The following is a 17,297-nucleotide window of genomic DNA, read 5'->3' as shown; positions in this document are numbered from 1 at the left end:
TTTACAAACCACAAACTGGATCTAAATATAAAGCAGGGTTTTAATATTTTAAGGTCACAGTAATGATTTCCCACAATGCTATTTTGCTCCTCATATTGCTGTCAGGAAAATTAAACCCATGTTACCTTCCCTGTTACTCTGCATGAGGCGCACAATCCTTGTTGATGTGTGCATTTAAAATGAGTTCTCTGGCCTTCCTAACATAGCTTATACTCATGCCTTTCCCACAGGGCCTTACGGTGCTAGGAACACTGTTACTGCATGTTAAAAACATTGTATAACAGATCATGTCATGCATGAAAAATACTGTTGTAGTCAACATTCACACTTGTGTATACATTCCGAATGCTAACAGTGAGTTACATACCTTATTTCTGGTATACAAGTTATTTTTTGCACACTAGAGAAGGTGTCAGGATCAGTATTTTAGCCAGTGTTCATTATGTGGTATCCCCTGCTGGGAGATACATTAAGTTCCCTGAGATAAATTCACAGTCTTGTTATGAATAGTAATCTTTAAATCCCCACTTATTGAGTCTAAATCTAAATCATATTCATGAGCCTGAACTAAGAAATAGGAGTTGCATTTCATTATACATCACAGCATCAGTGGTGAAATCACGTGTATCGCTGCCCTCTAGTGGCAGTCGAAGTTAAAACAACTGGGCAGCATGCACCTGACACCGCATCGATGCTCGAGTCCACTGGATCAATATCACAACTTTAGCTGCACTGTGGAACGCCAAACAGCCTCGGTGATTACTAATTTGCTATCCTTAGTTGTGTTAAAGCTGCAGAAGTCCAGGATTAGCTTCCATCAAGGTTATTGAACCGAGTGATAACTTTAAGAAATGGACATTTAGGTCCTTTTATGTCAGTGGATTAGCTTTAAATACCCAAGGACTAAAAGGTGGATTAATAAGATTAGCTGCAAGTGACAGGTGCTGAATGGAGTTTGCACATGATATAGAAGGAGTCTCGGACAACGAGATGACCACACATCACCGTATAATTGAGCAAAATAAAGGGCAAGGACTCAAATTAGAAGTCATCGTTCCTCAGACTGTGGTCCCCATACTGTACTTTTCTGGTAAAGTATCAAAAAGATGTAATTACATAGACGAATAGCTACAAATATTAAATGTACAGTAAGTATAGGGAAAGACATATTTATAAGGGTAAGAAATCTGACAGGAAAGGAAGCACTGTCAACAAGCAGAGGCAACACACACGGATGCTGCCGTCTGTTACATGTAGTTTCCCTAAACGTCCAGCAGAGGGAGACAAAGCTCGTACATAAAATGTTTTTCTGCTTGAAAAGTTTTGTAGTCTGGTGATGTCTCCAAAAGACATGACACAAGAGCCCCATCTAACGCGCACTAGGGGCCACAGAGGGGTTGCCCCGTTACACACGTGCGTCCTAATACAAAGTATGTGATTTTGCGGTGCTGTGTAACTGATGGAGCTAAAGTTTTGCTAATTAAAGCTGTCAAAGTGAAGGGGAGCTGGTGGGATTGATTACATTTCAAAACAACAACTAAACAACTTTTCTGGCAGAATAGTGAAGCCGCTGTGTGCATGAAAAGCCAACAGTCGGATCGCTCTTATGGGTGTAATTGGGAGTTAAAATGCACTGCGAGGTAACAGCTGACTTTATAATGCTGTCAAACAGCTATGGTGCTGCACACAGAGGCAACACTTTAATGAGAGACATTTTGCATGCAATTGAAATAAAATATACAATTCTGCACCTGTGTTTTGTAAGAACCCAATCAGGACCTAACACTGCGTCGCACATCTGTTTCAGTTCAGGACATGACATAGCTTTAAGTTAAGTGTGAAGAAGATCCAGAGTTTTCCATAAATCCTCAAATGACTGGACCTGATGTTTGAGTCAGAGTTCAACATGATCTTCAGTCATGCAGGCAAGGTGATTTGACAGGTGTCTGCTGACAGTTTTAACTGGCAACTGCAAACACCACAGAGTAAAACAGTTAAATCACAGTTTGTAACAATAATTTTTATGCCTAATAATCCTTTAAGTTATGCCAAAGATTTAAAATCCCAGGTGGATGTAAAACAAGGCTGACTGCAGACCAGTCACAGTCAAAAAGTACAATAAAAAAATGTCCGTGTTTGACCAGATCAGGTTATGACTTTCCCATAAATCAAACATATTTGATACTATGGCACTTGACACTTTAGTACCTTGTGCCTGGCCCACACTAAAAGATTTTGTTCATGTAACTTTCTGCTTCATGTTTGCTTTTGTCACCATGCCTGTGGTTGGTGTGCTTCCTGCTTCACTCAGCTTGCTTCCCAATTGGCTAACGCTTGTTCCACGTGACAATGCACAGAGTGCGTGCTCGGCTGTCATCGGGGTTCCCCCCACACAACAGGATAACAGATAGACGATTTGAAATGGGTGCGGCCTCACACCACAGGAACACCCGGCAAAATCATATTTAGAAGCAACAAAAAATCTGGACTTTGCTTACGATTGTCGGAACAGGGGAATCGGGCCCAAAATCGGCCTGATTTTCTTGCAGTGTACCCCGCTTTAGACACAAATCCAAACAAGATTGTAAAGCTGCTTTCGCTACCAGATGTACAGACCAGATCACAAGACAAGTGTGGTTATAGTCAGATTTTAAACTGGACGGTTTAATCCTCCACCTCAAAGATAAAATGTTTCCTGACTTTGGGACCTCTTAAACAACTGTCCTTTTGCTCTCAAATTCAGTATGGACACATAAAACAATCTACTTTAAGTTGTGAGGATGAACCAATTAAAGGCGGCGCGATAACATGACAGTAGAGGCGGCTCGCAGTGATGGAGCTGTTACTTAACAAACACAACTGGAGTTAAGCCTAAATTGACTGATGCCAGACGAGGTATGTCGGAGAATAAGGAGTGGATACCAGTCGAGAACTGTGGGGAATTAAACTTGACTTGTCTCATACTTTATTAACTAAATTGACTATATTCTGCAAAGGTTTATGGGGAACTGACACATAGAGCTACGAGCAACATTAGCATCAAATTCTGTATAGAGGGTGAAGTATGGCAGATGATCCGCAGGGGGAGTGTGATTTGGGGACTTTATTACTGGACAGACATTTAACTGTAATGGAGACACAATTAATTTGAGAACTATTAGATAAAAAATAATTTATATTGTAGCAAAATTAAGAGCAGGCGTATTAATGTGTTATGCACCTCTCCTGGTTCTATTTATATCAGGGAGGGAGGAGGGAGATTAACACTAGCCATTAACTATAATGGGAAATTAGGACTGTCGACCGCACCGACCACTGTAGTCAGCAAACAACCTCCTTTAAAAGGCCACGATTTTAAGAAAATAAAGTTCATTTTGGTTAGTAGAGTACTTCCACACCCTCACACCCCTCTCCTCTCAAACACCACATTGGTCTCAGTCGTGAGTGTGAGCTTGAGTGAAATTGACTCCATTATGTGTCAGTCTGTTAGCTCTGTGGCCCCTGATGACCTGTTGAGGCTGCTTCTCGGTGTTTCACCTGATGCATGCTGGGATACACTCTCGCACCCTGTCATAGGAATCAGCAGGAAATATATATGGATCAGAAATTTCAGACAAAAGGATTCTTTGACAAAAGAAAAACCTCAGTGGGAGCATCTGAGTGAGACTGAGCTTTTACAGAAATCAATGGGGCTCGTGTGTTCGTATCTCTCTCACTTTTCTTCAGATAGATTCAGTAATTATTAATCTGAGAAGTCTAACAAGTCTTTTAACTGAATGCCTTATGAATGTCAACTTTTGATGAGTAGATTCAAATTTGTAAGATTAGTGTCATCAGAAAAGTTAGACTAAAAAGACCTACAACACTGTCTAGCTTTAACTCCTGCTGTCAGAGATCAGCAGAAAGAAACATAACTAATTTAGCAGATTCAGTTGTCATTTAAGAAGTCCTCTTGCTTGTTTATAAGAGTTTGTACGTTGTGTAATTATAAAGTGTTACTGGTAGAGCTGCAGACCTCGTGTCATCTGAGCATGGCTATACGGGGACAGACATAAAGAGGGAATTGTTCAAGCTACATGAAGCTATTCCAGAAAAATTGGGGTTTCTGAGGCAAAGCGATCCATGACTAATGTGAAAGTCGGCCATGTGACAATCACAGACATATTAGATAAGAGAAACTTACATAGTCTCCAGTAGGTGATTTATACTGTCAGGTACAAGTGAGGATGATACTGGATAGGGACCTCTTTAAAGAAACTGAGCTGGATGTTGGAGTGAATTTTCCTGACAACTAGTGCAATGTAGAAGTTGCTCACATGACAGGGCTCTGTGGCAACTCAAGAAATGCATTTGTAGGACGCAAAGAATTACAAATAACAGAGATTATTAACACTAATCCTTGTCTGTGTTTACAGATTCTGCATAGAAATCTAGAATCTGTAGGCAGGGACGAGGATTTTAGGGATGGCAAGTGTTCTGGTTTCCATTTGTGGTGGGTTTGTAGGAGTAATATTGACCAGGCTGCGGCGTATGCAGGAAAAACAGTCCGTGTGGAGAGCGAAAGCAGGTGGAACGTAATGTGCTGTAATGACATCCTGGCTCCCATCAGCGTCATCTGACGATGATTTAGCTTCTTATTAATCTCTATAAACAGACATCTGCATGCTAACAGCTAACAATCCGTTCTAAATCTAAAATTCAACTTGAGATAAATTCCCTTGACGCTGTGTCATGAAAGCCATTCAGCGTTCAGATTTCCCGACTTCCTCGAATGCATCAGAAATAATGGATCCGACCTTAAAGTAGTTTTCTTCCCCTTTTGAGGACAGACCTGACAAAGCTTCATTTTGACTTTTCATTAATGTGCATCATGATGAATTTCTGCAAACTTCAGACCCATTAATTAAAGTAAATCACACGAAAAAAACGCCTTCTTTCTCTGTAACAATGCACCACGCGGAAAAGGAAGTCTTGACTGGAAGTCGTTTATCGCTAAGCGATGGCTACACGGACGGCATGTTCACCGTTGTCCCCAAGGCTATATTGTCGACAGACTTTAGCTGACGGGATCCGAGATTGACCCTTATCCTAATGACTGGGGTCCCCACAAACTCCGGAGGTATATCTTTGTCATACCTTTAAGTACTTTATACTATCATTCCAATTTATTATGACCTTGTCAATCAGCCAGCTCCTCATGACTTAGTTGTGTTCCACTTTTGATGTAATAAGTACTATTTAAAAATGTCAAAAACAACCAAGAATGCCAATTTTCACTTTTGACAGATGGAATAATTTATTAAAGTCTGCCATGCTTCCTAATTGTAAGTTTCACATACTATCAGGGGGCGTAGGGGGACTTTGTCAGTCATCTTGACAGCAGACAGACTCGGATATATTGCAATAATCACTGCTACTTTTCTCAAGTAACTCTTTTTCTCAAGATGACTGATTAAATATATAGGCGAACTTATGTTTTTTTTCTTTTTTTGGGCTGTTAATGAGGGAGAGAGGACAGCAGATAGTGTCAGAGACAGGTAAGAGACAGTGTGGATGGCACGCGGAGGAGGGCCGAGGGTAGGAGTCGAACACTGGGCCGCCGCATCGAGGACTCTGTATATGGTACGGGCAATTGAGCTGCTGAGCTAAACTGGCGCCACATTACTTAAAATGTTGTGAAAGTTAATTTTACTTGATGGTTGTTTCTGATGATCCTTTATTCTTGGGTTTTGAGGGAACACAGCCCGTCGCTCTTGTATTTTAAATAAGATTACCTTTGACACCTTTGCAATCACCGAGAACTGTACTGTGATTGTGCAATGTGAGACCTTTAGTACTATTAAACTGGCAGCCGGGGGGTTAAAAGAAGTGTAACGGGAGGCTGTGGTCAGTATTCGCATACTGGGCTCTGAAGGTATTTTAAAACTTTGCCTACATTTACATGTACAGTTAATTTCAGATGGTAATCAACAGCTCTGCTTGTCTTGGGATCTGTGTCTTACTTGAATGTGCCGTGGCACCAGGAAGGTTGCAAATCCCAAACCAAGACCAACAGCAGCCTAATTACTTTATTGAGAAGTGTTTCATAAAAACCTGACAGGAAGCAGCAGCGGCCTGTCTGTGCGGGCGGAGGATTACAAACCCCAGAGTGGACAGCTGCCTGAGAACATACACACTTTTTCAACTCGCTTCTGGAGTGGCTATATGTACTACAAGGTTTAAAACAAACACTTCCAGCCACACACACACACACGTGCCAGTGATACACTCACACTAACACAGGGGACTCTTCCGTTTCCGTGGCAACAGACAGACGTGGTTGTGAAGTAGTGACTCCTGTTCTGACTCAGGTAATGAGAGCGAAGGTGTCCTGGGCTCAAACTGATTGTTGGCATCCGTGGTCAAGCATCCAAATCCACACTCCACGTACTGCTTACACGTGTCGTGTTAATAAATAACAGTTTACTTCTAATTTCTTGCATAATTCAAGTTTTTCTATTTAAACGAAATGCTAATATATGCGCAAGCCTTCTGAGGACAATTTAACATCCTAATTATAAAGCTCTAAAGTTACACTAACTCTTGTTTGGGTGCTCAGTGGTGTCTCCTGGTGGAAACAGCATCCACACACCAGCTGAAAAACACGATACTGTTCTGGTGTTCTGCTCGACATAGGCCCAAAGCACAATTTCAAAAGATCAATGAAAAAACAAAAACCAATCTGAAAATGGTATTTTCTTCCTCTTTCCTCAGCCCTGTACTGTCAAGATCAGGGTAACACCGGAGGAACGGCTTCTGCTGCAGAAAAGGATGAGTAACATGAACCTCTATTAGAAACGACTGGTTTGGATGTGATTGAAATACCTGAGACACTCAGATCAAAACTGTGAGAGTGACAAACCTAAGAACAGATCACTTATAGCTAAAAATAAGGCACCATCTTCTCTTCTGCGGTGTGCAATCATAACCCTGAACATCCCCTGTGTGGAAACTCATCCAGCTTCTCGTCCGTTTAACTTAATCTATAATTTCCAGATGTTAAACTTTGACGGTCCTGACACATTTAAGTTTATTAGACACTAACCATCCTCGTTTAAAGTGCTACATCTTTGCCTAATATTTCACAAAGACACCTGACAATTTATTCAGCAGCGTTACATATTTATGGGCATTACGTATAAATTCAATCTCCAGTAATAATCCACAGTGAATTGTATTTATACCAGCCAGAAATCAATTTGTCAAAGCGCTTCCTATTTGGGAGCATCTCCTATTTTAGGAAGCAAATCCTTATTTGGCCTTTAAGGGGCAACAAATGAAAACAACTTTGTCTTCTTCTGAAGCCTCATATTCTTTGCTTTGTCCACGATGAGGACATTTAAGCCTGTCATGTTTCATCATGTGACAGCGTGCATGTATATAAATATGTACAGATGCATATGTGTATGTAGGTTATGTACGAGAGCTTCTAGAGCAAATAGATGTGTGCCTGCAATCAGCGCTGCCTTCTCGTGGTTATTTCCGATGGCTGTGCGGAGGCGGTCTGACAGGACTTCCTCCTAATGGAGGGACTCCACTCACTCTGACACTATGCTGACTTCTAGCAGACGCACCAGAGCTACTACCTGCCCACAAGATGGGATGAGAACATGACGTGGCCTACTGACAGAGTTCCCCTGTTCTTAAAAATACACCTCTTTTTAGGGAATTTTTCTAACACAGCTTATGTTCTGTGGTTTTGACTTTTAATGTTACTTTTGGTCCTGCAAATGAAGAAAAATAAAGCTTATTGCCCTGATTTACTCGTCTCATTGTCAATACATTATGACACACTTGAATACTTAATTGAATATAAAATATGGGGGTATAAGTAGCCTCACAAAACAAGTCAAACAACTTCCAACTCAACATTTAAAGCTCGGCTCAAACGAAAGTTGTGAATATTGTTCATCCATACGTCATCTCGTTGAGCTCAATCTATAAGAAGCACATCTATCAAGTACGATCAAAAAATAGCAATATAGCGTCTTTGTGTCCAACAAAAACAGAACCACAGGAGCAGTTTCCAGAAGGCAATTAACCACATCTTTCGCAGAGGCATCTTCCACAGTTTGTCACCTGTATGCCAGTATCTGGCTCGTCTTGTATGTATTCTTCGTAATATTTTCGAATTTATCACCCTGCACTTCGGGGCATACCAGGCCCATAGGCACGGGTAGGCCTGGCTGTGCCCTGGCCCACCCACAAATGGCACAGGCCTACCCATTAAGAAATTGTCTGACTTGAAAAACTCACAACTTTGTGAGGAAGAAAACTCGAATCAGGATACACCAAATTAACGACAATGTGTCTTCAAAGTCTGGATGCTTACTGTGATGTGTTTCTACCAAACAATCAGGGATAATGTACAGAGAGCGGGTCTCTGTTGTGGAATGAATCCTGACCGGTGGATTGCTAGACACCGACGTGTCGGTGGAGAAGGACACGGTTGTAATACAACAACAATAATATTTGTAATAACGCAGGGCATGCTGGCCATCATGAGTGTGGCGTAAACCTGTTTAATTGTGACAGCGTCAGGGTGACAGTTTGTCACAGACGCCATGTAAACAAACAGCTGAATATAGACACCATCTGCTTTATTCAACTCAGAATATCATCTCGGAATATTACTCAGCGCCTTCAGCTCCTTTTTTTGAATCCGCCGTCGTACAGTTACTTGCTTGTTTTTTTAACTGTGATGGTCTTGACGCTTGTGAGCGTGCCTATGAAAATTGTGCCTACCTATCCAGCTTTACATTTCTACCTACGCCACTGGGGCATACACAAATTCTGCGTGCAAAGAAAGGCTTCCTCGTGATGCAATCACAGGTCGTCACTGAGTACGTGTTTGAACATTCAGCACTACTGGCGACTGTAAACGCCAATCAATAAAGTCCCGCCTCAGCTTCCTGCTGTTAAAGGAAACATGTAAATATGCTTAACAGCACTCTTATAGCCGATTAAGATTATTATTATTATTATATTAAGATAATTAAGATTAAATTAATCAACTACATGAGGGCAGAAACACAACACTGACTCTCAATATGATTGTCTCATCCTCCTGCTGATGGCGTTAATGTCCCATGGGATGACATCAACAGACATGTGCGCATGAACAGACATGATTTCACATACAAACACACACCAGTTGGTTGCGAGTGTGAAATGATCATGCTAATGTCTGTGAAAAATCATCAACAAACGGGGGAATATTTGAGGGGTGCACACAGACAAATTACACACATCGACAGAGTTTTGCTCACACAAACACCCCCAAATTGCCCTGAATTATGTAAATACCAATCTGTCTACCAAACAGCTAATTTCCTCCTGCTCATCAAGGTTTACTGAACTTGTGATATGAGCTGTTTTACTGCCATAAGCTCCACCTGTGTCTCCGTGATAAGTTTCATCACCACATCGAGCAACAACACACTTTGCAGCAGGACAACAAGCGACCAAACTTTACGATCCGGGCTCAATTTGCAACTGGATCTTCAAAAGCGGAGATTAAATTAAATTCTGCACAGTATATTGTGCGGTGTGGATTCAAAGTGGTGACACTGCACACTCGCACACACGGTGAAGCGACGCAGAGGCAGAGTGTGGAGAAAGGAACACGGACACGGATTTGAATAAATATGGCCATGGGAGATGCATAATGGGCATTTTCAGGCCAGGTGTGGATTGCAGAGTGTATGATCACTGAAATCAAGCCTCAAAAAACACATGCGAGTGCCATAAAAAAAAACGGATAATGCCACACTTTACAGAGGAAATACTTTGACAATCTAAGACTACTGTACTGATCTTCTTTTTGTAGTTGGAGCATGTTCTGTCACGATGAGCAGAGAAAGTAGGGCTTTGTTGACAGGTTGTGCTTCAGTGTTCACCTTCAGCACTGACACAGCAAGACACCTCCTCAGGTTAAGGCGGCCTAGTTGACTTATTTAATATTTATTGAATGCCTGACACTGATTTCCTGATTGCCTGGCTGAGAGCTTAATATCTGTCTCTCTGTTTGCCTTACTGACGGATTATATGGCGGGCAGGTTAATGAGTTTGTTGACTGACTTAACTCTCTCAATGGTCTGATGAGCCGACTCAGTGACTGAACACAGCACTATATCATTAAACGGACTGAATCACACAGTGACACCACTACGCCGTCAATGCAGTCAACAACCAATGATACCTGGGAGGGTTTCTCAGGGAAGAGAGCCAGGAAGAGTTGGCTGCTGCTCTAATAAGTAAGGCTAATCTCAGGTTGCTATAACCCCAGAGTCTCGGGAGATAACGGGAGGCCAGCTGAGGCGGTTAAAGGCTCGCAAACAGGATGAATTAAACAATATTTAATCAATCACACGTGTACAAGTATTTTTTCAACTTCATGCTTTTCTTTCATTTTATTTTAGTTCCTTATAACCCACTTTGTTATCTGCCCTCATGTCCTAGTTACACATTCATGTTCCTCCTCAAGGTTAGACTGGCCATCTCTTTCTTCTTACAACATCTTTTTATCTTAAGATTTTAAAACAGGCAGCACCGGTGGGTAAACACACACACACACTGTCCTTGTCGAGTTTAAAGGAGGTGATGGTAAAGGCCCTAATCTAAACTGATTAATCAGCTGTACAACACATGTGCAGTAGATCCATCTCTAGGTCTGAACCATGCCTGAGCCATGTTCTTCGTCCTTATTTGCAAAATATGCAAAATACATTTCCATTCAAACAATCATATCCTAGAATGACAGCCACATGCTGGTGGCACCAATGAACCCTGAATTGAACCTTTAATTATCAAAGACAAAAATAGTCCATAGCAGCAGGGCTGCCTGACTCAGGACTTCTGGGGTGAGTCTCTCCCTTAGGGAGCAACTTTCAGGGGTGCAGGTAGAGATCTATAGCTCTCCATTTGTTTCACAGCTGTAACATAAACTGCTACACTACCTGACTACAACTTAAAAATACCAGTGAAAACATATTTAGGCTATTACACTGTGTGTCCAATTAAATTTAATTGCACACATTTAAATGTTATGTGTTTATACTATTTCAACTCAAAGAGCTAAAAAGCAGAAATGTTACATTTAGTATTAATGCTTACATATTTTTAAGCTTACTACAGGCTTCATTAGGTAAGATGATTAGAAGAGGTGTGATGGGAGCAGCATGATAACAATCAATCAGTAATAATAATAAAAATATAGATTACATCTTCCTCCTACAACATAACCTTAGAAACCACCGCCACGCTGACTGAATCTGCACTTCCTAGTTGGAGAATTTCGGGACTTTCTGCTTCGTGAACAAGTTTTCAGAGCCCTGCTGGATGAAACCATGCGCAGTGCCCAAAAGCGCAACAGCAACAAATAAAACGTTCCTGGATACAAAAAAAAACACGCCCTGCTTATCTCCATGCCAGAAACGCGTGGCGCGCTGTGGATGTTACAAAAACCACTTGGTTGTGTCCAGTGTCCGAATCATAATCCAATCTTATCCTCTGCGCTGTTAATAAAGGTTTTACGGTCATATCGCCACGATCCACTCGAGAGATTCATCCACACATGAGCGACTCCACAACAGCCACATGCACCGAGCACCATGCGGGGAGGACCGGACGGATGTACTCCTCTCCGGCCGGCCTGTCGAGCCCTTAGGCAGGTTAAACCAGAGTGTGCACGCATCCACTTACGCATCCCAGGCAGGGCGAAGGAAACCCAACCATCCCGAATAAACTGCGCGATCTTCCGTGTTCATACACAATCCCCAGCCGGTGCACTACTGGAGAGTGGAGGCGCACGGCGATTGTTGCCGCCCGGGTCCGTGTCTATTGGTTCCTTTTCAGCTGGGGCAGCGTCAGCACACACACACACGGTCTCCATTTGCAACTCCATCGCCCCCCATGGGCGTGCGAGGCCGCGGGCTGTGACGCAAATGGCACTGGGTGATTTGCAAATGACATATCTTCCTCAATCAGTGTCGTCGCCGCGGGGATTGGTCCAATTCACCAGATTTTACACACACAAACATCCATCCGATGGTGGGTGACGAGTAAATAAAGGCGGATGAGCAGTTCGCTCTACGGGGATGCGGTTGCATAACTCAGGAAACTTAATAAAAATGTGCACGGAGCGAGCGATGTGCAGTCTCCATGGCTGATGTTTCCTTGCTGTTTCGGTTTGATCGTGATGGCCTGTACCATAACACTCAGCACATGATCAGTCCCCGACTTTTGGCCACAAGAGGAACCAAGCAGAGCGTGTGCACAGGGAGCCGAGTGGCCTCGCTGTGGTGGATGTGTGGTGGCCAGAGCTAGGACGCATGCACGTAGCTGACGGGGAGAGACAGGACAGCCGGAGTGGGACTTAGGACCGCATTCACAGGCCATAAAGGGCCCGCATGAATACTATTGTGCTCTTTTATCCAAGAGTCCCCAACTATTTACAAAAGGTTGGCCAACACACACAAAAAAATATCGCGGCGAAATGGTGGCGGCGGTTACAGCAGCTGCTCTGAGCTCTGCGCAAAGCGGCAGCACGATCGTTGCGCAGCGCCGGACTTCCCCAGCTTCGTGCAAACTATGTGATTCGTCCAAAAGACTTTTATTTTTATCTCATTCAGGCTCCTCTCGTCTGGCAAGCAGCGAACCAGAGCGCAGAGCACTCGCCGCTCTCATGGCACGATTTGCATCGCCCCCATTATCCCCGAAAATCTCCTTTTACACGGTTATATTGTCAGCCTAAAAACGCCACTACTTTGAGTAACAAAGGGGCAGCTTGACTTGATTAAAGGAAAAGCCAAGTACAAAATGCACCTTTTAAGCCTTCAGAGAGGCCCCTCGTAACGATTGCAGCATGGCAGGGGAGTGCGGCGTAAAAACGAGCTAACCCGAATAAAACACACACAAAGACAAGGTGCAGTCCTCCCATAAATACGTCCATCACCACCCTGGTAATAACACTAAACCATCCGCGCTCATTTGGATGAGCTTGGAGCCGGCTAGGATGGCATTATTGTGAATAAAAAACGCTGCGTTTTGCGGCTCCGTGCCACCTTTTCCAAGAAGCAGCTTGGCGCACAGGACCGGTGACCCTTCCATCTTTGCGCGTCCTTCTACCGAGCGAAACCATCAACTATCTCACATTTTGACGGTTAATTGTTGAATATAACACATCGTAGTTGCCGATTTCCTCTTTAAAGAGGTAAACGCTGTATGTGAGGGCTGCTACAACTCTCTGAAACTATTCCTCTCCCCGCCGCGGCCAGGCAGAAACAAGAGGGCGATGACGCCATTTTCTGCAAAAACAACCATGCTCGGGAAGCCAAAGCGAAGGAGGTTTAACCCGCTCCGCAGCCCTCTACTCCCGCTGAAACGTACTAAAAACAAGTCCTTACCTTGTATTTGTTGAATCGATAGTTGAATTATGTGTTTGAAGAGGTAAAACTGCGCGGCTGTGGCTACTTCGAGTCCGGAGATTGTTTATTTCGCCTCCCAGCGTCCCTGGTTCACTCTGAACAAGTTGGTCTGCGAGCCGCTGTCTTTGTGCACCCAGAGGAGCCTCTCAGCACACACCAGTCTCTGCGCAAAGGTGCACCCTCTACGTCCAATTTCAGCTGGAAATACAGCGGCTTTGGGGCAACATTTGAAAAGAAGAAAGGATTTCACATATTTCAATAAAGAAAAGTACAATAATTTTACATCTTTTAACCAAAGGCCACAGTTTTATGGCTGTTATATGCCCAAAAAACGCACAACCTTTTGAGGTACACAGAGCTCTCCACAAGAGTGCACGACGCAAACGCAAAATAAAACAGGGGTGGATACACCCTCCAAAACTTAGGACTTAAAATAATGTATATCACTAATTAAATAAATCCTGGCTCATTTGTCAAGGTAACAATAAGAGGACATAACTAAGAGTGACCATCAGACATTTGTGGCCAAAATAAATGCAATTTACTGATCTAAATTACTTACACTTTATATACTGAAAAGTCTGCGAGACTTTTCTTAAATAATGGCATAAACAAGTCGAAACTGTCTCCGAGAAACCACATCTGAGAAGTTTATTTTCCTTGTTTAGTTGATCATAAAATATAAAGTTTTTCGACATCACTTCCTGCTCTGTGCAAATGAGCATGTGGGCATTAATGAACGATCATTCATTTGAATGGTCTCTTACTGAACAAGGACCATATTATCCAACTCGACACAATGTTTGATTCCAGTGGTTTTAATCTTACTCCAATATAATATCCCATAAACTCTAACATAGATTAGGAAGGCCAATTCAAGCAGCATTGAGTCAATAAATAATTCATAACACTCTTTTTTCCCAATTGAAGCTACTCCCGTTTATTATTAGTGACGTATAGTTTAGGATATGCCTGTATAGGTTCACAACAAGAGTACATGACCCCCAGGAAACAAACATAGAAGCATACACAAAGGTGTTTTTCAAAGAAAAGTCGTGATAAATACGTGATTTTTTAACTTAAAAAGTGTCTAATTTACTGGCCAGTCTGTAGCATTAGCAGAAGCAGTATCTTTCCTTACGTTTAACTTGTTTTAAAACAACACAGGAAACCAACCAATAGACAGGTCTTATTTTTTTGTCAAATGCTACCACAATAAAAGTTATGAATGGTGTACCAACTTCTAAGGCACGTGTTCCACCAGCATCACGTAGGCAGACATAGAGGCTTCTCAGTGATTGAGGCTGATTAAAGGCAAGTAACTGACATAACTCCAAAGGTTTGTTCAGTGTAGGAATCGACAACTGCCTTATGAGAACAGAAAGACACTCTCCCTAACGGTAAACACAAAAACACATCAAACCCAAAACAACCTCAAACGTAACAGAATCAATACTGAACATTTGACAATTAACAACAATCCTTAATAATTAAACGGCAGGACTTTTGTTGGAATAATTTCCACTTTGCTAGCCAGCTAGCTTAACTGTATAGCTTTTCAACAGAAACAATTAAAATACTGCTACTGAGCGTTATTATTGTTATTTTTACACTGCGAGGTGGCATTGCATTCGGTTATTTTTGAAAGGTGTAATAACATTAATTTCTAAGACTATTGACTACATTAATTGTTGGGGAAAACAATGTTCACAACAAAATGTAACTTCATGCGAAGATAGCGAAAACGTACCTTGTTTCAAGGTTGTTGAGCAGAAACCCGTTTTTTCGGGCTATCAGTTCTTCCGAGCTGAAATATGAATGAAATTTAAATTATGTATATCTGATAAAAGAAATACAAAAAGTTGACCACATAACAACATAACATACCTGAATATAAATTAAGCGTCCAGAGTAAACAAGCTCCAGAGCAAACAATATTAAGCTAACAAGTTAGCTAATGTGTGACTAATGAACCTGTTTACTGTAATGAGAAAGTATCAATTGAGCTAATTAGTGGCAGCTGGCTCAAATATTGTACATGTTAGATGATGACGCAGGTGAGTTTATGAAGGGACGCGAGGCTGAGGTCCTGACTTTGAGGTTGCTGCGATGTAGAGGAGGATAGAGTGGGTTGTAGGTTTATATTTCACAAAGAGGATATTTTGGGGAAAAGAGGCACACATTTGTCTTAGCCACTAGAAAAAGGAATTTGCAGTGAATTAATAAAGTTTTGTTATTCACTGCTTATCCACCAGACAGGTGGAGATGTGATGGAAACTGATTAAAGGCTGTGTTGAAATAAACAGCATATAAACCTGTATTTATTGATTTGTAGGCCTAAATGAGCAAACTAACAGAAGCAACTATCATTTTATTCAGTGTATAATGTAAAAGTGGTTACACATTCAAGGATTACCCACATATGAAAGTACTAAGTATTAATACAAGTTAAATTACTTAAACAAAAGCAATATGGTGTGGATCTGTAACATATGGGAGCCCACTCTATCATAGTTCTAAGCAACAATAAAGTTATTAAAAATGTATATGCCTCAACTTAGCTATTTAGTACAACATGATGTCTCATAGGCCATTAGGCAAACAGTATGTTTGAAGTCATACTAATGCTATTATGTAGTATGCTAGTGTAATATAAACTAGGAAGTGGTTGTCCCAAACAAAAACATTATGACGTACTGGCTTTTCCATATCTTACAGGACATTTTAAAGTGTATCTTAAGTACAAGTTCTTCTTCTAAAGTATGTTTTGCTCTTTGTTGTGGTACCTTAAAGATGTGTTCTTGACAATAGCGATTCAGGACGACAAGGCGTCATCAGCTGTTTACAACGCCATTAACAAGATCTGCGTTAAGATGGTGTCAAACCAGCCAATGAGCAAGCCAATGGAACCTTACCTGGTGACACATTTTAATGAGAAAATTGGATCAGCTTAGTTGCTTAATGATGCAAAATGTAAACACAGTAGATACCCTCATTAGCTGTGATTGGAACCCTGCAGTTAGAGATTGAAAGTAAGTATTTGATTATAGTTAAAGAAAGGGTTCCACTTAAACTAAGCTGTGGAAATGTTGATTTATACACACTGTGAGCAAGAAGATCCCTCTTAATCTGGAAACATCATGAGCTACTCTATAAAGTACTTCATTTAGGCAGCATTTGATAAATATCACAACTGAGTAAAGAAAATCTCATATCATTGAATGCAAAGTGGTTACAAAGTTTGGTTGTTTGGGGGAATTTGAGAAGTTCTTTAAGAGTTATAATCCCTGCCAGCTTTTTCCTTTCGGCCCACGAGAGCTCCCAACAAAAGGTGCCCACCACTATCGCCTATACACAATTAACTAAAGCACCAGCATTATTCCATTATCATAAGAATGCTGTTTGCACTGGGGGGAGAAACTCCTCGGCATTCATGGACGTCACCGAATAGAGCCGAGAGCTTTTATCTTCTCAATTACATGCAGGCTGCATTTATCACACCACCTAGTGACATGTTTGGACACTTTTTTGCATGCTAAATAATTAGTTTACACTGCTTATTTAAATAGCCTGTTTATAATTATAGCAGGGGCTACGAGCGGGCCTTGTTTGAAGATGCGGTAGATTAGGGTACAACTTGATTCCTGCGAGATCCACTTAGTGAAAGACAAACAAGATGAACAGATTACACTGACACAATCTTCTTCAACAGGAGCAAATATCATGATTTACACATTTACATCCCCAAACATCCATTGGATATCAGATCTGTATTTAACATCCTTGCAATCGGTGGGAAATGAATCAGTTTTCATTAATTATTTGTTTCAC

Source organism: Semicossyphus pulcher, unplaced genomic scaffold (genome assembly GCF_022749685.1).
Source record: "Semicossyphus pulcher isolate SPU_LCO1_2020_fin unplaced genomic scaffold, fSemPul1.0.p SCAF_20, whole genome shotgun sequence".
Classification (NCBI taxonomy): Eukaryota; Metazoa; Chordata; class Actinopteri; order Labriformes; family Labridae; genus Semicossyphus; species Semicossyphus pulcher.
Note: the sequence above shows the minus strand (reverse complement) of the source record.